This window comes from Protopterus annectens, chromosome 4.part0, assembly GCF_019279795.1.
Source record: "Protopterus annectens isolate FY-2018-M chromosome 4.part0, PAN1.0, whole genome shotgun sequence".
Taxonomy (NCBI): Eukaryota; Metazoa; Chordata; order Ceratodontiformes; family Protopteridae; genus Protopterus; species Protopterus annectens.
In genome coordinates, this window is record NC_056733.1 from 955876058 (window position 1) to 955902999 (window position 26942).

The following is a 26942-nucleotide window of genomic DNA, read 5'->3' on the forward strand; positions in this document are numbered from 1 at the left end:
TTTTTGAGAAAATTGACTTGCAGTGCTCCCTGCATCTTGTTGCGATCACAGCAAGTTTATTCTGTATGCTCGTTCCAGGACTAAAATGTCAGACATTTGCCATGTTTTATTTATTTATTTGTTTGTTTATTTATTTATTTATTTGCAGGACACCGGTTGCCTGAGATGTTGTCTGGGCTCATATATTGCAATAGTATGTGATATTGTGGTAACACCAGTGACTGAGAGCTATGCATATCATTTCCTCAGAAACAAATGTGAGATATGACTGCCTTTGAACATAGTCTAACTTCTCCTGAACTGGGTGACACACAGGTTGCTGAAGTTAAACTTGCAAAGACAGAAGGTATGGATATGGTAAGACCCTCACACTCTACATATCTTTCACCAGAGACACTCAAGTGGTGTGGTATAACAACTGGAGTTGTTACAAAGGTTCAAGAACTTGGAGTTATTCTTTATAACAAAGTAATACTGTGGGACTAGGTGTTACTTGATCCAAAGTCATTATAGCGTTACTTTGTGTAATTGAGATAGAGAGTAAGAATGATCTTGTCAATGCGTGTGTGAAAACAGAAGAGACTGTGTGTGTGTGTGTGTGTGTGTGTGTGTGTGTGTGTGTGTGTGTGTGCGCTTGTGTGCGTGTGTGCGTGAGTGTGTGTGTGTGTGTGTGTGTGTGAGTGTGTGTGTGTGTGTGTGTGTGTGTGTGTGTGTGTGTGTGTGTGTGTGTGTGTGTGTGTGCGTGTGTGTGTGTGTGTGTGTGTGTGTGTGCGAGCACGTGTGTGCGCGAGTGTGTGAGAGAATGTGTGAGTGTGTGTGTGTGTGTGTGTGTGTGTGTGTGTGTGTGTGTGTGTGTGTGTGTGTGTGTGTGTGTGTGTGTGTGTGTGAGTGTGTGTGTGTGTGTATGTGTTCCCAGATAGACTGGCCATCCCCTCTGAGTGTGACAATAGGGTCTTGCTTCCCTAAAGTCCTGAACTGAATGAAGCATATAACTGGACACTGAAAGAAAAAATAATGACTAAGTGAATGAAGGAATGCTATGTACATCACATTTTGAATCTTGAAAGCTATTTGCTTTATACTTTGAATCTTGATGGCTGACATATTGTAGCAGCTCTTGCTATTTGTCGGACCATCTAATGATTTTATTTCTTTGCTACACTTCCTGCATCCTTATGCTTGGTAAGCATCTGATCCGCCATCATTTTCTGAGCCACACTTATACTCCTCTGACTGATTTCATTGGCTCGTTGTTTGAGGTGCTACATGCTCACCAGCCCATCAGCTGTGACAATTCTGGTCACTAGCAATCATGCCCTCTCCATCCATCATAAAGGAAATAACTGCTCAGTAAGTGGAAGCCATAGAGCAACACCACCCCACTCAATATAGACTCATAAGTGGAAGATCACATTCCTTCATAAAGGAAATAACTGCTCAGTACATGGAAGCCATAGAGCAACACCACCCCACTCAATATAGACTCACAAGTGGAAGATCACGTTCCTTCATAAAGGAAATAACTGCTCAGTACATGGAAGCCATAGACCAACACCACCTCACTCAATATAGACTCGCAAGTGGAAGATCACATTCCTTCATAAAGGAAATAACTGCTCAGTACATGGAAGCCATAGAGCAACACCACCCCACTCAATATAGAGTCAGAAGTGGAAGTTCACGTTCCTTCTTAAAGGAAATAACTGTGCAGTACGTGGAAGCCATAGAGCAACACCACCCCACTCATTATAGACTCACAAGTGGAAGATCACATTCCTTCATAAAGAAAATAACTGCTCAGTACATGAAAACCATAGAGCAAAACCACCCCACTCAATATACACTCACAAGTGGAAGATCCTGTTCCTTCATAAAGAAAATACTGCTCAGTACATGGAAGCCATAGAGCAACACCACCCCACTCATTATAGACTCACAAGTGGAAGATCACTTTCCTTCATAAAGAAAATAACTGCTCAGTACATGGAAGCCATAGAGCAACACCACCCCACTCAATATAGACTCACACGTGGAAGATCACATTCCTTCATAATGGAAATAACTGCTCAGTACATGGAAGCCATAGTGCAACACCACCCCACTCAATATAGACTCACGTGGAAGATCACATTCCTTCATAATGGAAATAACTGCTCAGTACATGGAAGCCATAGTGCAACACCACCCCACTCAATATAGACTCACAAGTGTAAGTTCATGTTCCTTCATAAAGAAAATAATTGATCAGTACATGGAAGCCATAGAGCAACACCACCCCACTCAAATAGACTCACAAGTGGAAGATCACGTTCCTTCATAAAGGAAATAACTACTCAGTACATGGAAGCCATAGAGCAACACCACCCCACTCAATATAGACTCACAAGTGGAAGATCATGTTCCTTCATAAAGGAAATAACTGCTCAGTACATGGAAGCCATAGAGCAACACCACCCCACTCAATATAGACTCACAAGTGGAAGTTCATGTTCCTTCATTAAGAAAATAACTGCTCAGTACATGGAAGCCATAGAGCAACACCACCCCACTCAATATAGAGTCAGAAGTGGAAGTTCACGTTCCTTCTTAAAGGAAATAACTGTGCAGTACGTGGAAGCCATAGAGCAACACCACCCCACTCATTATAGACTCACAAGTGGAAGATCACATGCCTTCATAAAGAAAATAACTGCTCAGTACATGGAAGCCATAGAGCAACACCACCCCACTCAATATAGACTCACAAGTGGAAGATCATGTTCCTTCATAAAGGAAATAACTGCTCAGTACATGGAAGCCATAGAGCAACACCACCCCACTCAATATAGACTCACACATGGAAGATCACATTCCTTCATAATGGAAATAACTGCTCAGTACATGGAAGCCATAGTGCAACACCACCCCACTCAATATAGACTCACAAGTGGAAGTTCATATTCCTTCATAAAGAAAATAACTGATAAGTACATGGAAGCCATAGAGGAACAGCACCCCACTCATTATAGACTCATATGTGGAAGATCACGTTCCTTCATAAAGAAAATAACTGCTCAGTACATGGAAGCCATAGAGCAACACCACCCCACTCAATATAGACTCACAAGTGGAAGATCATGTTCCTTCATAATGGAAATAACTGCTCAGTACATGGAAGCCATAGAACAACACCACCCCACGCAATATAGACTCACAAGTGGAAGATCATGTTCCTTCATAAAGAAAATAACTGCTCATAGGTTCATAGGTTCATACTAGGCTATCTGCCCTAGGGCATTTATAAGCCTAGCCAGAATGTGTTTGGCTTTCACCACACATTTTAAATTTATTTTGCTATGCCCTTTTTCGAGGTTAGTATACTGTGCCTCTCTCTAACAGTGACACACACTATCAGTACATGGAAGCCATAGTGCAACACAACCCCACTCAATATAGACTCACAAGTGGAAGATCACGTTCCTTCATAAAGGAAATAACTGCTCAGTACATGGAAGCCATAAAGCAACACCACCCCACTCAATATAGACTCACAAGTGAAAGATCACGTTCCTTCATAAAGAAAATATCTGCTCAGTACATGGAAGCCATAGAGCAACACCACCCCACTCAATATAGACTCACAAGTGAAAGATCACGTTCCTTCATAAAGAAAATAACTGCTCAGTACATGGAAGCCATAAAGCAACACCAACCCACTCAATATAGACTCACAAGTGAAAGATCACATTCCTTCATAAAGAAAATATCTGCTCAGTACATGGAAGCCATAGAGCAACACCACCCCACTCAATATAGACTCAAAAGTGGAAGATAACATTCCTTCATAAAGGAAATAACTGCTCAGTACATGGAAGCCATAGAGTAACACCACCCCACTCAATATAGACAAACAAGTGGAAGTTCACGTTTCTTCATAAAGGAAATAACTGTTCCGTACGTGGAAGCCATAGAGCAACACCACCCCGCTCAATATAGACTCACAAGTGGAAGATCACCTGCCATCATAAAGAAAATAACTGCTCAGTACATGGAAGCCATAGAGCAACACTACCCCACTCAATATAGACTCACAAGTGGAAGATCATGTTCCTTCATAAAGGAAATAACTGCTCAGTATATGGAAGCCATAGAGCAACACCACCCCACTCAATATAGACTCACACATGGAAGATCACATTCCTTCATAATGGAAATAACTGCTCAGTACATGGAAGCCATAGTGCAACACCACCCCACTCAATATAGACTCACAAGTGGAAGTTCATGTTCCTTCATAAAGAAAATAACTGATCAGTACATGGAAGCCATAGAGCAACACCACCCCACTCATTATAGACTCACTAGTGGAAGATCATGTTCCTTCATAACGGAAATAACTGCTCAGTACATGGAAGCCATAGAACAACACCACCCACTCAATATAGAGTCAGAAGTGGAAGTTCATGTTCCTTCTTAAAGGAAATAACTGTGCAGTACGTGGAAGCCATAGAGCAACACCACCCCACTCAATATAGACTCACAAGTGGAAGATCACATGCCTTCATAAAGAAACTAACTGCTCAGTACATGGAAGCCATAGGGCAACACCACCCCACTCAATATAGACTCACAAGTGGAAGATCATGTTCTTTCATAAAGGAAATAACTGCTCAGTACATGGAAGCTGTAGAGCAACACCACCCCACTCAATATAGACTCACACATGGAAGATCACATTCCTTCTTAATGGAAATAACTGCTCAGTACATGGAAGCCATAGTGCAACACCACCCCACTCAATATAGACTCGAAAGTGGAAGTTCATGTTCCTTCATAAAGAAAATAACTGATCAGTACATGGAAGCCATAGAGCAACACCACCCCACTCATTAAAGACTCATAAGTGGAAGATCATGTTCCTTCATAAAGAAAATAACTGCTCAGTACATGGAAGCCGTAGAGCAACACCATCCCACTCAATATAGACTCACAACATAATTTTGCCTCTCTGGCTTTGTCTCCAAACCTTCCAACCTGGGCTAACCCTCTAATATACTTATTTCTAATAACCATTCATAAATTGACAACGAAAATGTGAAATACTCGGTAGTATGGGTCAATAAAGGCTGTCTTCCATATAATATTGCTGTATTCACCACAACCAGAAACTCCAGAATTCAGATTCTGATGAGGTCTCCGGTTTTTGGAGATGAAAACGCTAAATCTGTCTTTGTCGAGTGTACAATAAAAAGGATATAGTTGAATTCTGGAGTTTCTGGTTGTGGTGAATACAGCAATATTATATGGAAGACAGCCTTTATTGACCCATACTACCGAGTATTTCATACTTATTCCTAATCCTATCTACCCTCGTCACACCCCGTGCAAATCTTAACATCTTTAACTCTGCCACATCCAGCTCAGACTCCTGCCTTTTTGTCAGTGCCACTGTCTCCAATCCATATAACATAGCTGGTCTCAATACCCTCTTGTAGACCTTCCCTTTCACTCTTACTGGAACTCATCTGTCACAAATCACTCCTGACACTCTTCTCCACCCACTCCATCCTGCCTGTACTCTCTTCTTCACCTCTCTTCCACACTCACCGTTACTCTGAACTATTGACCCCAAGTATTTAAACTCATCCACCTTCGCCACCTCTACTCCTTACATCCTCACCATCCCTCTATTCTCCCTCTCATTCACACACATATATTCTGTCTTCGTCCTGCTGACCTTCAATACAAATATATTTATCATTGCTTAAAGAAAGGCTTACAAACATTCAAATACATTACTAGGGATTTGTGGCATTTCCTAAAGAAATTGAATTAAATAAAATGGGAGCCTGGGTTGATTATGGTGACTGTGGATGTTGTTAATTTGTTTACTATTATACCACATTTTGAAGGTGTAACATGGTTGGAAGTTCAGTTAACAAAAACTAGAATGTATGACCAGGATACTATTAATAAGATTACTGCCCTGATTGCATTGGTTTTAAATAATAATTATATACATTTTGAAGGGCAATACTTCAAACAGGTCACTGGGGTAGCCATGGGGGCTGCCTGTGCTCTCATATTTGCAAATTTTGTAATGTCATACCGGGAACAGGAATTTTTAATGAATAGTAGTTTTTGGTCAAAACATTTACATTACGCTAGATTTCTGGATGATCTTTTTTTGTTGTGGAGGGGTACTCAACAAGAACTATTAATTAATTATGAATAACACAGTGGAGTTCTTAAAATTTACCTACTGTTTTAGTGAAGAACAAATCACATATTTAGATATAGAGCTGAATGCTGATAGGGTTAATGGTCTCCTATATTCCAAGATATACAGAAAGCCAACTTTTTCAAATTCCTATTTAGAATTTGGAAGTTGGCATCCTTCACATCAAAAAAGAGCAACAATTAAAGGCCAATTGGTAAGGGCTGCTAGGATGGTCAGTCATGATAAGCATTTTCATGATGAAATTGGTTTTATAGTCAACATGTTTATTAAAAGGGGCCATCCACCAGATTTGGAGCATTTCTGGAGCATTTCTCCCCGGGCCTCTGCTGAAAACTGGATCTGTGGAACCTAGTCGGACTTTCCCGGTCAACAAATGTTAAATAAATAAAAATAAAAAAAAAAAATAAAAAATTTGTTGGAGGAATTATCTAAGGAAGTGATAGTGTAAAGATATTTATATAACAATTTTGGGTGGGCCTCTCAGGCCACAAATTCAACAGGTTGTTAATTATAGATTTAGGGAGAATGAAGCTGGGTTCAGGTTTATTACTACTTTTAACCTGGATTCTGCAGGTATAACCCAGGTGCTTGTTAACAATTGTGAAATCTTGGGTTTTGACCTGAATGTTGGGACCAAAGTTGGAAAGTGTCCCCCCAGAATTGCATTTAGGAAGGATAGGTCCCTTAAAAATATGTTTGAGCATAATAATGAAAATGCACATGGCCTTTCAAATAAAGCTAAAGGCAATACTAAATGTGGAAAGTGTAATTACTGTTGCCACATTCTGGAAACAGGAGAGCAGTTTAAATTGAACAAAAATAATCCTATTTACATTAGAGGGCACTATAATTGTAGCAGTGTTAATGTGGTTTATTTAGCCAAATGTCAAAAATGTTTGGCATTTTATGTAGGAAAGACCTCTAGAACATTCAAGACACATATCAGTGAACATCTTTATGACATAAAGAAAAGAAAAATTACCAATGCCTTATTTAGACATATTAAAGACAATGGGACACACTCATTTAAGTTTTTGGCTATTGATCATATAGAAAAGGACCCTCATGGTAAAATAGTAGATTTACATTTGGATGCCAGTGAATTGAGATGGCAGTTAAGGTTGGATGCTACTCAATATCCTGGATTAAATGAGGCAGTTAACATTGCATGTATTTTAAAATTAAATATATAATGGGTTAGACGGTTTGGATTTTCTTATAGGGCATAAATATATGAGATGTTTTTAAAACATTTTAAAATGTTAGTCAAATATTTGTATGTATACAAATGTGAGTGTTTTATTTATTTATTTATTAAATTTATTTACACAAATTATGTAGTGTGTTTTTAAGGTGCAATTATCTAATTATGTGACATCATTAACTAAGGGTATTTAAGGGTTGGGTTCAAAGTGAAATTTGTTCTGATGAAGTCTCTTGAAGGAGAAGAAAGCGCTTAACTGTTATCAAATAAAGTTTAGTATTCATTTGCAACTTTTCCTGTCTCACCTGGTTTGGCATTATTCAAATTACCCTTCCTTATATCATATAGATGCTGATATATGCATTTGTTCAGACTATTAATATGGCAATTCTGATTGCCCATGACGTTTACATTTGAAGTCATTTTAATGGACAATTTCAGGCCAATGAAGCCAAACCCTATATAGAACTGGCCCCATACCTGACAGATGGCTATGTATACTAAACATTTACTAAACCAATTAAGTTTCTGTTTCTAGTGAACATTGCCATAACCACTTATATATATATATATATATATATATATATATATATATATATAGTGTCACTTTCAATAATAAACAGGCACTGTGGACAATGTCCACATTTGTTCATGTGTCCTTTTATCTCATGTGACCTGACCCTTTCCAACAAATTCTTTATGCATGAGTCTCTTTTATACACAATATATGGTTTTTCACCTACTTTCATTTTACAATTAATATCGCTTGTTAGTAGGGTCCAGTTGTAAAAAATATCCCTAATGTTGTAAAATAGGGGACTAAAAGTTAAAACCATAGCATCTGTGAAGGAATTAGTTCCCCCTTCCTGAGTATCCATCCTTGTTACATAGTCACCTATTATATTTGAATCTTGTAATGCCCCTAATAAGGGGACAAAGTGCCTACTTAATCTTTTTGCCTTAACCTCATCCAATATGGGTCAACAAATTCACAGGGGTATCCCCGCCGAATGAGCATCATCCTCAGTTTTCCCATCTCATCAATGAACGTTGTATATTCACTCACCGTTCTTGCCAATCTAACCCCCTGTCCTTTCACAAAAGGTTTCTTTTGGTGTGCAGAGTAGCAACTATCAAAATGTAGTAAGGCATTTGAATAGGTGAGTTTCCTGAACAAAGATGAGAAAAAACTGTGGTTAATTCTGTATTTGTGGATAGAGATGTCAAGGAAGTGAATACCTTCCGAATTAACCTCCATAGTAAGTGTAAAAAAAAGACAGTACTAGAATTCCAAAAAAACCAAGGAAATCATCAAGCTGTCCACGTGAACCATCCCAAAATATCAATATATCGTCCAGGTACCTACCACAGAATCTACAGTGCTGCAATCACTCACAATTAAATACCATAGTTGTCTCCCATTGGGCCAAAACAATGTTAGCAAAAAGGGAGGTGCAGGCCACCCCCACTGCAACCCCCACTCTCTGCTTAAACAACTGGTTCTCAAATATAATAAAATTGTTATGAAGAATAAGTTCCATTAAGGTTCTAAACGTAAGTACCCTCGAATGACTGTGTGAGGTGTTTGTACAGAGAAAGTCATAAAACATCATGATATCTTCTTCATGAGGGATAACTGTGAACAAGTCCTTGATGTCCATTGTTATAAATGTGAGGTTATCAGAATACAGGTCACATCTTATTTTTTTAAGACAATCCCAAGAATCTTTAAACACATGTGGATATTTATTCAATGCATGCTTAAGATGAAAATCAATAAACTTTGCTAGATTATAGTTTTTTGATGCCTTTGCATCCACTATTGGCCTAAGCGGGGGGGGGGGGGGGGGGGTCAACTAACCTTTTATGTATTTTCGGAATACTGAAAATCGTAGGGGTGCAAGGATTTTTTTGCATGAGAAAATAAAGTCCATTAATAGTAATTTGATTATTCAATAATAAATCATTCAAAGTGATGTCAATATTCCTATATGTGATGTTTAATTCGTTAACAGATGCTTCTTCATACAACTCACTGAAAAGATGTGACAGCATTTTGTCTATATAGGTTTGTTGGTTCATAATAACTATCCCCCCACCCTTATCAGGTTTCATCACCCTGATGGAGTTTTTGTTAATAATTTCGTTCAATAATTTGACTTCGTCTAATGTCAAATTTGGTGTGAAGCCATCATTTTTAGTACTATGAAACTTCCTAATCTGCCCCATACATAAGCTCTCAAATACATGTAATGTGGGGTGTAAGGATGGGTTGAATGTACTAGTTTTTTTACACCCAACAATCCTTCTGTCCTGGCATTCATTGTTGAAATAAAGTCTGAAATTCAATCTCCTAACATACAATTTTAATTCAAGTAATGAACTTTCAACTCTAGGTTTTTTTGCTGGTACAAACTTCAGACCTTTTTGAAATAAATTGGACCATTGTTGATTAATATCCACTTTGCTAAAGTTGTAAATCTTGAAGTCACCATGTTTATTGATGATGATGTTACACTCATTGGCAATACTTTCTATTACCATTGATTCGTAGCCCCCCTCCCACGCCTCCTGTATGGCCTACCCCTGTTGGAGTATGGGTCTAAATAATTCCCATTGTTCACTGTCCCCTGGTTGTAATGCTGTTATCTCTGATTCTGGAGGCGCCTCTGACCTCCTCAGGGGAACTCCTAAAGGGGCAGCTTGTTCACCAGAATCACTGACATTGTCTTTATTCACCTCAGGGTCAACAATAGAGTAGTTGTTACTTTCCCTGTCATATAACCTTTGCGCATTACTTTTGGGTAAGGGGTACACTTTCCCTCCTTCATAATCAGTTTTATCTCTCTCTAACTTCTTACCCTTTTTGTTTTTGTTACCTGCCATAACTTTGTCTACATTCACAAAAACTGCTCTCTATTCATTAATCTTGGACTTAAAAACCAACTCATTTTGCAAACAGTCATTAAAAGCATCAACCTTCACTTTTAAAATGTTCATTCTTTTGTCATTGTCCCTGATCAGAGCTTCAAGCAGTTCACAACCATGCTGATTAAACATGGCTAAGAGTTCTTTATGTAAATCGGAACCATAAACAGTTCCTGTAGGAAACCTCCATGTCCGCAGTCCCTTGGGCACTTGTTCTCTGTGCAGATATTCTCTCAAGTAACAGTTTTCCATCTGTAATTTGTGTAATTTTAAAACTTCACCCTCAAAGTTTTTTAGCAGCTCATCCAAGGTGCCGAGGTTTACTCTAACATTAGGGTCCCTGAATTCACACTGGGAACCGTCTCTAATCGATTTGGACAAAGAAAACGGAGACTGCATTTCTGACCCATTGTAGACCATGCTGTTGTTGCTGCCTCATTCTGTTTCATATCCAATAGCTGAATTGGTTTATCATGACGATGTAGAAATAGGGCTTCTCTGCCCTGGGGGAATAGAAGAAGCTTGCGACTCATCTGCACTTGAGATAAGGTGCCAACAGTTCCAAAAGTAGTAAAAAATGCAGACAAATTCCTCCCCAGTCCAGAATGTTGTTTAGTCAGCACTTCAATCAGCGCTGACAAGTTCCCAATAGATGTGGTCAATGCCTGTACAGGAACCATATCGGTTGCGTCCATCACGGCTTCCTGCTCCATCCAAACACTGAAACCAAGCCAAAAATAAGACCAATAAAATCCACTTAAGCAAGGAAACACACAAATGGCAACCACTTCCACAAATTTATTGAGCATTTTCGTTGAGAGTTCGCCTCAAGACTTCATCAGAATAACAGCAAAAATGTAAAACACTCCATTAAATAATTCACGTATCCTATCACATGTTACAAACTATTAAAATGATAGGCTAATGTACCTTTCAATCATTTTCCTAACACTAAAATTAAAGTCTAAGATAAAATAAGATTAGAAACACATGCTTTTGAGGCTAGCAACAACTAACATAGTACATAGAGGTCCATATTTTAAAATGTCATTGCGTTCAAAATACATTGTGAAACGTAGGCATACTTAAAAGACCATAAAAGCAACATTAATGAAGCACTAAATATGAAATTCAGCTTTTAGTTTTAGAAAAAAACAGCAATAGATACCATGTCATTAAGGCCATCTGTATGTGTAGCATCACATCTAAGCTGCCATAACAGCTCCGTATACTCCAGAAATAAATCAGTCGGACCTCCCCTACCTTCCTTTCCATTTAATTTTGACCCCCATCATCACCATCAGAGAGTGAGGTGCACAGCCTGGCCTGCAAGTCATTTTCTGCTTCCTCATTTTCCTTTGCACCTGCTCATGTAAACTGCTCAATTTTTGAAGCGCATTTTAATCAGATTAGCTGTTTAACAGAATGTTGCACAACATTTGGCAGTACACATTCAAGAACAGAACAGCCTGTTCTTCAGATGTATTCTCTTCACAAGGAACAGGCGATTATAAAGCAACACATGCCAACATGCAAACAACTAAAGTTAACTTTGAGTATGTATCTACCTGTTTGAGCCAATATTCATTTTCCCCTGGAGAGCACTCTGCTTTGGCTTGTAAACAGCCCCCCCCACACACACACACACACACACTCATCTTCCACTTTCTCTCTTATTCCCTTCTGTTAGCAGATAGTATCCATAATCTGATCAATACTGTGTGTTTGTTAATATAAGCTGAGACCACAGTGGCCTACTGATACAAGGTTATCCTGTTTTTCCACCTGAAAATGGTTAAGAAATGATTTACAGTTTCAGAGCAGTCCTTGGTCAATTGTGATTGTTTCTCAAACACTAACTTGTCTTTGCTTTCACTCATTAGCAGCAGTACAAAGAACTGCCTGCTCACACCCTTGTTCTCCCCTCCTCCTTCCCTGTTTATTACCTTAAAACAATCCCAAAGTTGATAAATATTACCTGTGGCAGGCACCATTTTTAAAACTACAACCACCCTTGTCACTATCATATGTTCATTCATCAGTTAACTCTGTTACCTGATTGTTTCTGCCCCCTCATAAGAGCAACTAACAGGGTCTCTACCCGCTTCGCTCCCCACCCTGCCCCCTATTTCCTCCCGCCCCCAGTGATCCCACCTTTATTACACTCACAAACCCCTCCCAACTTTCCGGTAGCCAACCACAGCGCTAACCCAACACTACCTCCTCCATCTTCCCACTACTATCACAACTCCTCAACTAACATGTACAAGCATACCTTATCTATGCTCACTGCATGCACTCTCCTTGCATATCTTACATCCTACCAAAGCTCTATCATTCCCGCACTCAACCACTACCACTGTACTACTACTCACACCACCACTCATGTCTCACCCTCACTCAGCTCCCCTCTCACCAACTCAAGAACCATCCCTATGCACCCCCCACATATTCTACCAACTATATTACTCAAACATAAAGCATCCCTACAACTTAACATAGTAACCCTCCCACCATACCTATTACCCAAAGAGCACAATCATAAAGTTTCCCTTATAAACAAACACATTCAAAAACTGAGAAAACTAATAACCTCATGCATATCAAAACTAGCCCTAACTGGAGATATCCACCCCAACCCTGGCCCTACCATCTCCAACCCCAATCCTCATAATCAGACTAGAAACCACAACTTCTCCCATATTACAGCCAATAGAAAGCCAAATGACTTCCTTCTACTAAGCCTAAATATTAGAAGTATATCCAACAAAGTCCATGAATTCCATGCCACCATAGACTTGTACTCCCCAGATATAGTCATCCTGACAGAAACCTGGCTAAAACCTCACATTACCAGTGAGCAAATACTCCCTACAGGTTATGGCATACTAAGAGTAGACCGGCTAAACAAGAAAGGAGGCGGTGTAGCTATAATATTTAAACAGCATCTAAACATCCAGATCTTAAAATCATCAGCTCCACAAATAGGCAATGAAGAAATAATATATACCAACCTCAAAATAAACCAAAACAAAACCATCAACATAATTGGATGCTACTTCCCACCTGGCCAAAACATCCCTCCACTAGAAAACCTCCTCAGCTGGTCTACCCACCATCTCCCCCAAGAAACTATCATTTTAGGGGATTTCAATATTAACTGGCAATCCTGTTCCGGCAACCATCCACCCCATCATGTAAACCTTCATGGCTTCACCCAACTAGTCCAGGCACCAACCAGGATAAATAAAAACTCCAGCAAGCACACTACCCTGAATTGGATACTAGTCAGTAAGAGCCCCCAGTCATATATAACAGGCTGCTTATCAGATAGCCTCAGTGATCACTTCCCAACATTCCTACTGAAAAAATACCTATACCAAGCTAAACCTGTCATCTACCGTCAGATACGTAAAAAAATAAACTTTAACCCACTCACATTCATCTCATCCCTCAAAGAATGTAACTGGCATCCTCTAAAGTACCTCAGTCTTGATGACGCAGTTGAATTTTTTAATACTACCTTCCTGAGCATCCTTAATTACCATGCCCTCATAAGACTTTCCAGAATCAAAGCACAACCCTCCCCATGGCTACAGAAAACCACTAAGTCAGAAATTAAAAACAGGGATAAAGCCTGGGAGCACTGGCGCAAAACCAAGACCCCCTCAACTAGACAGAAATTCCTAGAACTACACAAAAGAATCAAAAAGCTAATAAAACAGGACAAATTCCAATACTACCAGTCTGCCCTAGACTCCTCCGAACACAGCCCCAAACAATTCTGGCCCTCCATAAACTCCATCCTCCACCCAGGTAAAGTCAGTACCCCTCCTCCTAACATCCCTCACTCCTCAGAAAATATTGCTACCTCATTCAACACACACTTCACACAAACCATACTATCACTAGCTAAACAACACAACCCCCCTCCCCTCCAACCCACACCTTCAACTACTAATCTCCCCACTGCTTTCTCTTTCTCTCCTGTACCTACCTCCAACATAAAAAAACTCTTAACTAAACTTAAACCCACCAAATTAGCAGCAGACAACCTCCCAAGTGAATACCTACAAATCTCAGCTGATGCTCTGGCCTACCCAGTATCCATCTTGATTAACAGATCTCTGTCAGAAAGTTATGTTCCCACACTGTGGAAAGTATCACATATAATTCCCCTCCACAAAGGCGGACCCACCACAGAACTAACCAATTACCAAACCCCATAGCTATTCTCTCTCCACTCTCCAAATTACTGAAGAGATGCATACACTCTCAGGTCTCAGACTACCTCCTTACTAACAACCTCCTTTCCAATACTCAGCATGGTTTCCGACCAAACCATAGCACCACCACTGCCTTACTCTCCTTTACTAACACTATCCTTCAGCATAAAAACAATGGCTATCTCTCCTCTGCTTCTTTCCTAGTCCTATCTAAAGCATTTGACATGGTCCCACACAAACAACTTATCTCTGTCCTCAATAACCTATCCTTCTCACAATCAGTCACCAACTAGTTTCAGAGTTACCTGTCTGACCGCCAACAATCCATTGTATGGCAGAATGACATATCTCCCCAACTACCTGTCTCCATAGGGGTTCCCCAAGGATCCATCCTTGGACCCCTACTCTTCTCTGTTTTCACAAATAATCTAGCCTCTGCCACCACACATGGCGCACTCATACAATACGCAGATGACTCGACCATCATCTGCTCAGCCCAGTCCCTACCCAAACTGCAAAAAGTCACACAGGAAGACTTTTCCTCTGTTGAAACTTGGTTATCCGATGCCCAATTAATACTCAGCCCAAACAAAACTAAACTACTCATCTTCCATCCCACCAAACATACTCAAAACAACTCTCACTTTAACATCACAGCAAAAGACAACACCACTATATACCCAACTGAACACACCAAATTGCTAGGAGTGGAAATAGACAATAAACTAAAATTTGACATTCACATATCCATGACCATAAAAAAGTCCACAAAAAACTAGGAGCGTTATACAGAAATAAGCATCTTCTCACCAAAGCAGCAAAGATTTCAATAGCAAATTCCCACCTTATCTCCACCCTACTTTATGCCTCTCCAATATATACCAACCTAAGGCAATGCAATTTAAACAAGCTAGAGACCTGCTACAACAAAATTGCCAAATTAGCCACAGGGGCATCCTGCCGTAGTCACCACTGTCTCTCACTTGCTGAACTGGGCTGGCTTGAACTCCCTCACCTCCTTCAGTAGTATCAACTCTCACTTGCACACAACTAGTAAACCATCCACTAAATGTCCTATCCCTCCAGAATCTACTCCAACCCTATCGCACCACCAGACCACTAAGATCCAACAACAAAAATCACTTGCAGATCACTAAAGCCAATAACTCTGCTGGTGAAGCACTATTCTCTTGCACCATAGCCAAATTATGGAACTCCCTCCCACCCACAATTACCTCCGTACCATCATGCACCCATTTCAAAACTTTACTAAAAGGGCACCTAAAAAACATGCTGGCTATGCCCTTGCAACTCCCATTCTAATATCACCCACCCCATCCAACCACTACCTTTCTTTCCACTCCACTAACTACCTTGATTATAGCAAGCTCAGATGCTCATAAGCCTAGTACTTATACAGCAGGAACTTCTTATTTTAACATTTGTTAATTTCTGTTATGTACTTCACAGATAAAGTTCTATTTCGAGTTGTCTACTGATGTACTATGTTCTTCATCTGTAAATATGTTGTAAGTAATTGCTATGTAAATTGTTAATCGCTATGTAATCCAATGTAACTACTGTCTGTTTATTTTAACTGTGGAGCTTTTCTCCCTGGGCCTCCGCTGAAAATGGACCTACATCCAGTCTGACACTCCCGGTCAACAAATATAAATAAATAAATAAATAAAAATAAATAAATAAAATGTAACAGATATAAATAAAAACATCTCATTACCTACACACATTTCCACTATGCCGTTTTTTTTTTCAGTACAGGGCAACACTAAAAAAAGCAGTGCAAAAGTTCTGTTCAGAACTACCTTGTTAATAAAAAGATATATAGACATATTATTTTCCATCAAACAGACACAACGTAGACATTGAAAATATCAACATACAAATCCTGAAACAGAAAACATTGACACGATGTGTGCTTGCTCTGAGGATTATCCCAGAGTGGGCTTAACCAACAGCAAGTGTTTTTGCCTCCCTGCACCCTCCCATCTCCAGGCCCCCTTCTGCTAACATATACTAACTCAGAGATTGTACAATCCACAGGGAAAGGGAATATCCCCCTACCCAGAAACTCTTGATCTCTTGTATATATCGGCCATCTTATTTTTGTTGGGCAAATGGTGTCCACCAAACAGGCACTGATGTTGTGCATGTTTGACAGAAAAAAAAAAAAATATATATATATATATATATATATATATATGTGTGTGTGTGTGTGTGTGTGTGTGTGTGTGTGTGTGTGTGCGCGCGCGCACGCATGTGCGCGTGTGTGCAGGTAATACATACTTGTGGTTGAAGGATGTGTAGTCAACAATCAGCTGATTGTATATATCAGCTTTTTTTCTGTGTGAGATTGCAGTACATCAGTGATCTCGGAAATGACCATTTGGAATTGGTATATAGTATTTGTAAGTGGAATGGTGGAACACAGTCGGGTTGCTTGCTTCCACTGAAACAAAAAAACAACTGTTTAAATACTGCTCTCTCTCTCTCTCTCTCTCTCGCTCTCTCTCTCTCTCTCTCCCTCTCTCTTTGTATCTGTCTATCTATATATATATATATATATATATATATATATATATATATATATATATATATATGTATATATATATATATAATCTTTTAGATAGTAAACACAATACCCAGTTTCTTATGAAGAAGTAAATTTATTTATTACATGTTAACTGGGAAAGTCTGAATGGACATAAAACCTATTTTCAGCAGAGACCTATGGAGAAAAGCTCCAGAAAATGTACAATGTATAAACTAAAGAGTACAGAGCAGTCAGTAAGAGGAAAAAAATTGCACAGTGCTGCATAAAATATTTAGAACTATATAGAATAACTGTACACATTGTATTCAGAAAAAAACACATATTCAACAGATAGAATAGCAGTAAATAGTTTACAAAATGTTCAGAAAAAAACATAAGGTCAGATTCCAAAAGCTAGTTCTGGACAACAGAGTACGCCGAAGGAAGACATCAGTACACCAGCTGCTGACATGATTTCAGAAGACTGCAAGCAGTCTGAGTACTTACATATTCAGTGTAGGATAATTACTGATTCTGCGCATGCCTGTTTGATTCCAAAACAGATCGTGTGCACCCAACAGAACTTAAATGTGGCAAAATACAACACCGACTCTGTTTCCGAAATCCTTAGTGAATGCCATACTGCAACTCAAGAAAAGGAAGCTATTTCCATGGAATCCTATGGAATCTGTAACAATACTGACTAAAACAAGGCCAACAAGCATCTATTTTGGTTAACTGTGGGTTTAAATCCATGCAGGGGATAGCTGGCTACATTTTATCAGGGTATTTGGAAATGCTTGTACAGATAGCTGCTGGCTGATGTTTACAAGTATTTTGAACATGCTCATGACTAAAGCATTTATTGGTTGGATTTCTGTGAATATCTCCATTATCGGTAATGTTCTGCTAACAGCAGATGTTTTACTACAGTTTTATGTATAAAGCTTTGAACATAGTGGAATGTCTCTGCAAAATGAATGTGAAATACTATAACACTGATAAACTGAATTTAAGGTATGTCTGTCATTGTTTATTAACTGCAGTTCACAGCCTTGTTCATACTTATATTTGGGGAGTGAGATGGTCAGATATGCATTTTGACTGTAGAACAAGAAGATCCCGTGATATCATGGATATTTTCCTGTATAAGTTCTAATTAGACAACAAAATATATGTACATATTTTTGCCCTCCCCTTTAAATATATTTGCATGTGTGTGATGTACAGTAATTCATAGCTGTCTGTTACGAGCAGCTATGTGTTACATGACAATATTTCACTGTCTGAGGTATGAAATGTTACAGTTATGTTTTTTGTGTTATGACCACTGTGCTGACATGCATTCATGTTTGCAAGTTTTTTTTCATAATTGCACAGCACATTGTACTTTATTTTAACTCATTAAGTCAGAGTACCGCCACATGGCACCTCTGTACTTAAAACTGAGCAGTCTCTGAGGCAGTAGGAATTGTATGCTGTTGCACCCCTTTCCACAAACACAAGTAACTTTGTCAGTTACCTTCTCAACCTATTTTTCAGTGTGGACTTGCCAGATGGTCATATTCTAATTTTTTGAGAAAATTGACTTGCAGTGCTCCCTGCATCTTGTTGCGATCACAGCAAGTTTATTCTGTATGCTCGTTCCAGGACTAAAATGTCAGACATTTGCCATGTTTTATTTATTTATTTGTTTGTTTATTTATTTATTTATTTGCAGGACACCGGTTGCCTGAGATGTTGTCTGGGCTCATATATTGCAATAGTATGTGATATTGTGGTAACACCAGTGACTGAGAGCTATGCATATCATTTCCTCAGAAACAAATGTGAGATATGACTGCCTTTGAACATAGTCTAACTTCTCCTGAACTGGGTGACACACAGGTTGCTGAAGTTAAACTTGCAAAGACAGAAGGTATGGATATGGTAAGACCCTCACACTCTACATATCTTTCACCAGAGACACTCAGTGGTGTGGTATAACAACTGGAGTTGTTACAAAGGTTCAAGAACTTGGAGTTATTCTTTATAACAAAGTAATACTGTGGGACTAGGTGTTACTTGATCCAAAGTCATTATAGCGTTACTTTGTGTAATTGAGATAGAGAGTAAGAATGATCTTGTCAATGCGTGTGTGAAAACAGAAGAGACTGTGTGTGTGTGTGTGTGTGTGTGTGTGTGTGTGTGTGTGTGTGTGTGTGTGTGTGTGTGTGTGTGAGTGTGTGTGTGTGTATGTGTTCCCAGATAGACTGGCCATCCCCTCTGAGTGTGACAATAGGGTCTTGCTTCCCTAAAGTCCTGAACTGAATGAAGCATATAACTGGACACTGAAAGAAAAAATAATGACTAAGTGAATGAAGGAATGCTATGTACATCACATTTTGAATCTTGAAAGCTATTTGCTTTATACTTTGAATCTTGATGGCTGACATATTGTAGCAGCTCTTGCTATTTGTCGGACCATCTAATGATTTTATTTCTTTGCTACACTTCCTGCATCCTTATGCTTGGTAAGCATCTGATCTGCCATCATTTTCTGAGCCACACTTATACTCCTCTGACTGATTTCATTGGCTCGTTGTTTGAGGTGCTACATGCTCACCAGCCCATCAGCTGTGGCAATTCTGGTCACTAGCAATCATGCCCTCTCCATCCATCATAAAGGAAATAACTGCTCAGTACATGGAAGCCATAGAGCAACACCACCCCACTCAATATAGACTCACAAGTGGAAGATCACATTCCTTCATAAAGGAAATAACTGCTCAGTACATGGAAGCCATAGAGCAACACCACCCCACTCAATATAGACTCACAAGTGGAAGATCATGTTCCTTCATAAAGGAAATAACTGCTCAGTACATGGAAGCCATAGAGCAACACCACCCCACTCATTATAGACTCACAAGTGGAAGATCACATTCCTTCATAAAGAAAATAACTGCTCAGTACATGGAAGCCATAGAGCAACACCACCCCACTCAATATAGACTCACAAGTGGAAGATCATGTTCCTTCATAAAGGAAATAACTGCTCAGTACATGGAAGCCATAGAGCAACACCACCCCACTCAATATAGACTCACAAGTGGAAGATCACATTCCTTCATAAAGGAAATAACTGCTCAGTACATGGAAGCCATAGAGCAACACCACCCCACTCAATATAGACTCACAAGTGGAAGATCATGTTCCTTCATAAAGAAAATAACTGCTCAGTACATGGAAGCCATAGAGCAACACCACCCCACTCAATATAGACTCACAAGTGGAAGATCACATTCCTTCATAAAGGAAATAACTGCTCAGTACATGGAAGCCATAGAGCAACACCACCCCACTCAATATAGACTCACAAGTGGAAGATCACATTCCTTCATAAAGGAAATAACTGCTCAGTACATGGAAGCCATAGAGCAACACCACCCCACTCAATATAGACTCACAAGTGGAAGATCACATTCCTTCATAAAGGAAATAACTGCTCAGTACATGGAAGCCATAGAGCAACACCACCCCACTCATTATAGACTCATAAGTGGAAGATCATGTTCCTTCATAAAGAAAATAACTGCTCAGTACATGGAAGCCATAGAGCAACACCACCCCACTCAATATAGACTCACAAGTGGAAGATCACATTCCTTCATAAAGGAAATAACTGCTCAGTACATGGAAGCCATAGAGCAACACCACCCCACTCAATATAGACTCACAAGTGGAAGATCATGTTCCTTCATAACAGAAATAATTGCTCAGTACATGGAAGCCATAGAGCAACACCACCCCACTCAATATAGACTCACAAGTGGAAGATCATGTTCCTTCATAAAGGAAATAACTGCTCAGTACATGGAAGCCATAGAGCAACACCACCCCACTCAATATAGACTCACAAGTGGAAGATCACGTTCCTTCATAAAGGAAATAACTGCTCAGTACATGGAAGCCATAGAGCAACACCACCCCACTCATTATAGACTCACAAGTGGAAGATCACATTCCTTCATAAAGAAAATAACTGCTCAGTACATGGAAGCCATAGAGCAACACCACCCCACTCAATATAGACTCACAAGTGGAAGATCATGTTCCTTCATAAAGGAAATAACTGCTCAGTACATGGAAGCCATAGAGCAACACCACCCCACTCAATATAGACTCACACGTGGAAGATCACATTCCTTCATAATGGAAATAACTGCTCAGTACATGGAAGCCATAGTGCAACACCACCCCACTCAATATAGACTCACAAGTGGAAGTTCATGTTCCTTCATAAAGAAAATAACTGATCAGTACATGGAAGCCATAGAGCAACACCACCCCACTCAATATAGACTCACAAGTGGAAGATCACGTTCCTTCATAAAGAAATAACTGCTCAGTACATGGAAGCCATAGAGCAACACCACCCCACTCAATATAGACTCACAAGTGGAAGATCATGTTCCTTCATAAAGGAAATAACTGCTCAGTACATGGAAGCCATAGAGCAACACCACCCCACTCAATATAGACTCACAAGTGGAAGATCATGTTCCTTCATAAAGAAAATAACTGCTCAGTACATGGAAGCCATAGAGCAACACCACCCCACTCAATATAGACTCACAAGTGGAAGATCATGTTCCTTCATAAAGGAAATAACTGCTCAGTACATGGAAGCCATAGAGCAACACCACCCCACTCAATATAGACTCACAAGTGGAAGATCATGTTCCTTCATAAAGGAAATAACTGCTCAGTACATGGAAGCCATAGAGCAACACCACCCCACTCAATATAGACTCACAAGTGGAAGTTCATGTTCCTTCATAAAGAAAATAACTGATCAGTACATGGAAGCCATAGAGCAACACCACCCCACTCATTAAAGACTCATAAGTGGAAGATCATGTTCCTTCATAAAGAAAATAACTGCTCAGTACATGGAATCCATAGAGCAACACCACCCCACTCAATATAGACTCACAAGTGGAAGATCATGTTCCTTCATAACAGAAATAACTGCTCAGTACATGGAAGCCATAGAGCAACACCACCCCACTCAATATAGACTCACAAGTGGAAGATCACATTCCTTCATAAAGGAAATAACTGCTCAGTACATGGAAGCCATAGAGCAACACCACCCCACTCAATATAGACTCACAAGTGGAAGATCACATTCCTTCATAAAGGAAATAACTGCTCAGTACATGGAAGCCATAGAGCAACACCACCCCACTCAATATAGACTCACAAGTGGAAGATCATGTTCCTTCATAAAGGAAATAACTGCTCAGTACATGGAAGCCATAGAGCAACACCACCCCACTCAATATAGACTCACAAGTGGAAGATCATGTTCCTTCATAAAGGAAATAACTGCTCAGTACATGGAAGCCATAGAGCAACACCACCCCACTCAATATAGACTCACAAGTGGAAGATCATGTTCCTTCATAAAGGAAATAACTGCTCAGTACATGGAAGCCATAGAGCAACACCACCCCACTCAATATAGACTCACAAGTGGAAGATCATGTTCCTTCATAACAGAAATAACTGCTCAGTACATGGAAGCCATAGAGCAACACCACCCCACTCAATATAGACTCACAAGTGGAAGATCATGTTCCTTCATAAAGGAAATAACTGCTCAGTACATGGAAGCCATAGAGCAACACCACCCCACTCAATATAGACTCACAAGTGGAAGATCATGTTCCTTCATAAAGGAAATAACTGCTCAGTACATGGAAGCCATAGAGCAACACCACCCCACTCAATATAGACTCACACGTGGAAGATCACATTCCTTCATAATGGAAATAACTGCTCAGTACATGGAAGCCATAGAGCAACACCACCCCACTCAATATAGACTCACAAGTGGAAGATCATGTTCCTTCATAAAGGAAATAACTGCTCAGTACATGGAAGCCATAGAGCAACACCACCCCACTCAATATAGACTCACAAGTGGAAGATCATGTTCCTTCATAAAGGAAATAACTGCTCAGTACATGGAAGCCATAGAGCAACACCACCCCACTCAATATAGACTCACAAGTGGAAGATCATGTTCCTTCATAAAGGAAATAACTGCTCAGTACATGGAAGCCATAGAGCAACACCACCCCACTCAATATAGACTCACAAGTGGAAGATCATGTTCCTTCATAAAGGAAATAACTGCTCAGTACATGGAAGCCATAGAGCAACACCACCCCACTCAATATAGACTCACAAGTGGAAGATCATGTTCCTTCATAAAGGAAATAACTGCTCAGTACATGGAAGCCATAGAGCAACACCACCCCACTCAATATAGACTCACAAGTGGAAGATCACATTCCTTCATAAAGGAAATAACTGCTCAGTACATGGAAGCCATAGAGCAACACCACCCCACTCAATATAGACTCACAAGTGGAAGATCATGTTCCTTCATAAAGGAAATAACTGCTCAGTACATGGAAGCCATAGAGCAACACCACCCCACTCAATATAGACTCACAAGTGGAAGATCACGTTCCTTCATAAAGGAAATAACTGCTCAGTACATGGAAGCCATAGAGCAACACCACCCCACTCAATATAGACTCACAAGTGGAAGATCATGTTCCTTCATAAAGGAAATAACTGCTCAGTACATGGAAGCCATAGAGCAACACCACCCCACTCAATATAGACTCACAAGTGGAAGATCATGTTCCTTCATAAAGGAAATAACTGCTCAGTACATGGAAGCCATAGAGCAACACCACCCCACTCAATATAGACTCACAAGTGGAAGATCACATTCCTTCATAAAGGAAATAACTGCTCAGTACATGGAAGCCATAGAGCAACACCACCCCACTCAATATAGACTCACAAGTGGAAGATCATGTTCCTTCATAAAGGAAATAACTGCTCAGTACATGGAAGCCATAGAGCAACACCACCCCACTCAATATAGACTCACAAGTGGAAGATCATGTTCCTTCATAAAGGAAATAACTGCTCAGTACATGGAAGCCATAGAGCAACACCACCCCACTCAATATAGACTCACAAGTGGAAGATCATGTTCCTTCATAAAGGAAATAACTGCTCAGTACATGGAAGCCATAGAGCAACACCACCCCACTCAATATAGACTCACAAGTGGAAGATCATGTTCCTTCATAAAGGAAATAACTGCTCAGTACATGGAAGCCATAGAGCAACACCACCCCACTCAATATAGACTCACAAGTGGAAGATCATGTTCCTTCATAAAGGAAATAACTGCTCAGTACATGGAAGCCATAGAGCAACACCACCCCACTCAATATAGACTCACAAGTGGAAGATCATGTTCCTTCATAACAGAAATAACTGCTCAGTACATGGAAGCCATAGAGCAACACCACCCCACTCAATATAGACTCACAAGTGGAAGATCATGTTCCTTCATAAAGGAAATAACTGCTCAGTACATGGAAGCCATAGAGCAACACCACCCCACTCAATATAGACTCACAAGTGGAAGATCATGTTCCTTCATAAAGGAAATAACTGCTCAGTACATGGAAGCCATAGAGCAACACCACCCCACTCAATATAGACTCACAAGTGGAAGATCATGTTCCTTCATAAAGGAAATAACTGCTCAGTACATGGAAGCCATAGAGCAACACCACCCCACTCAATATAGACTCACAAGTGGAAGATCATGTTCCTTCATAAAGGAAATAACTGCTCAGTACATGGAAGCCATAGAGCAACACCACCCCACTCAATATAGACTCACAAGTGGAAGATCATGTTCCTTCATAAAGGAAATAACTGCTCAGTACATGGAAGCCATAGAGCAACACCACCCCACTCAATATAGACTCACAAGTGGAAGATCATGTTCCTTCATAAAGGAAATAACTGCTCAGTACATGGAAGCCATAGAGCAACACCACCCCACTCAATATAGACTCACAAGTGGAAGATCATGTTCCTTCATAAAGGAAATAACTGCTCAGTACATGGAAGCCATAGAGCAACACCACCCCACTCAATATAGACTCACAAGTGGAAGATCATGTTCCTTCATAAAGGAAATAACTGCTCAGTACATGGAAGCCATAGAGCAACACCACCCCACTCAATATAGACTCACAAGTGGAAGATCATGTTCCTTCATAAAGGAAATAACTGCTCAGTACATGGAAGCCATAGAGCAACACCACCCCACTCAATATAGACTCACAAGTGGAAGATCATGTTCCTTCATAAAGGAAATAACTGCTCAGTACATGGAAGCCATAGAGCAACACCACCCCACTCAATATAGACTCACAAGTGGAAGATCATGTTCCTTCATAAAGGAAATAACTGCTCAGTACATGGAAGCCATAGAGCAACACCACCCCACTCAATATAGACTCACAAGTGGAAGATCATGTTCCTTCATAAAGGAAATAACTGCTCAGTACATGGAAGCCATAGAGCAACACCACCCCACTCAATATAGACTCACAAGTGGAAGATCACATTCCTTCATAAAGGAAATAACTGCTCAGTACATGGAAGCCATAGAGCAACACCACCCCACTCAATATAGACTCACAAGTGGAAGATCATGTTCCTTCATAAAGGAAATAACTGCTCAGTACATGGAAGCCATAGAGCAACACCACCCCACTCAATATAGACTCACAAGTGGAAGATCATGTTCCTTCATAAAGGAAATAACTGCTCAGTACATGGAAGCCATAGAGCAACACCACCCCACTCAATATAGACTCACAAGTGGAAGATCATGTTCCTTCATAAAGGAAATAACTGCTCAGTACATGGAAGCCATAGAGCAACACCACCCCACTCAATATAGACTCACAAGTGGAAGATCATGTTCCTTCATAAAGAAAATAACTGCTCAGTACATGGAAGCCATAGAGCAACACCACCCCACTCAATATAGACTCACAAGTGGAAGATCATGTTCCTTCATAAAGGAAATAACTGCTCAGTACATGGAAGCCATAGAGCAACACCACCCCACTCAATATAGACTCACAAGTGGAAGTTCACGTTCCTTCATAAAGGAAATAACTGTGCAGTACGTGGAAGCCATAGAGCAACACCACCCCACTCAATATAGACTCACAAGTGGAAGATCATGTTCCTTCATAAAGGAAATAACTGCTCAGTACATGGAAGCCATAGAGCAACACCACCCCACTCAATATAGACTCACAAGTGGAAGATCATGTTCCTTCATAAAGGAAATAACTGCTCAGTACATGGAAGCCATAGAGCAACACCACCCCACTCATTATAGGCTCACAAGTGGAAGATCATGTTCCTTCATAAAGAAAATAACTGCTCAGTACATGGAAGCCATAGAGCAACACCACCCCACTCAATATAGACTCACAAGTGGAAGATCATGTTCCTTCATAAAGGAAATAACTGCTCAGTACATGGAAGCCATAGAGCAACACCACCCCACTCAATATAGACTCACAAGTGGAAGATCATGTTCCTTCATAAAGGAAATAACTGCTCAGTACATGGAAGCCATAGAGCAACACCACCCCACTCAATATAGACTCACAAGTGGAAGATCATGTTCCTTCATAACAGAAATAACTGCTCAGTACATGGAAGCCATAGAGCAACACCACCCCACTCAATATAGACTCACACGTGGAAGATCACATTCCTTCATAATGGAAATAACTGCTCAGTACATGGAAGCCATAGTGCAACACCACCCCACTCAATATAGACTCACAAGTGGAAGTTCATGTTCCTTCATAAAGAAAATAACTGATCAGTACATGGAAGCCATAGAGCAAC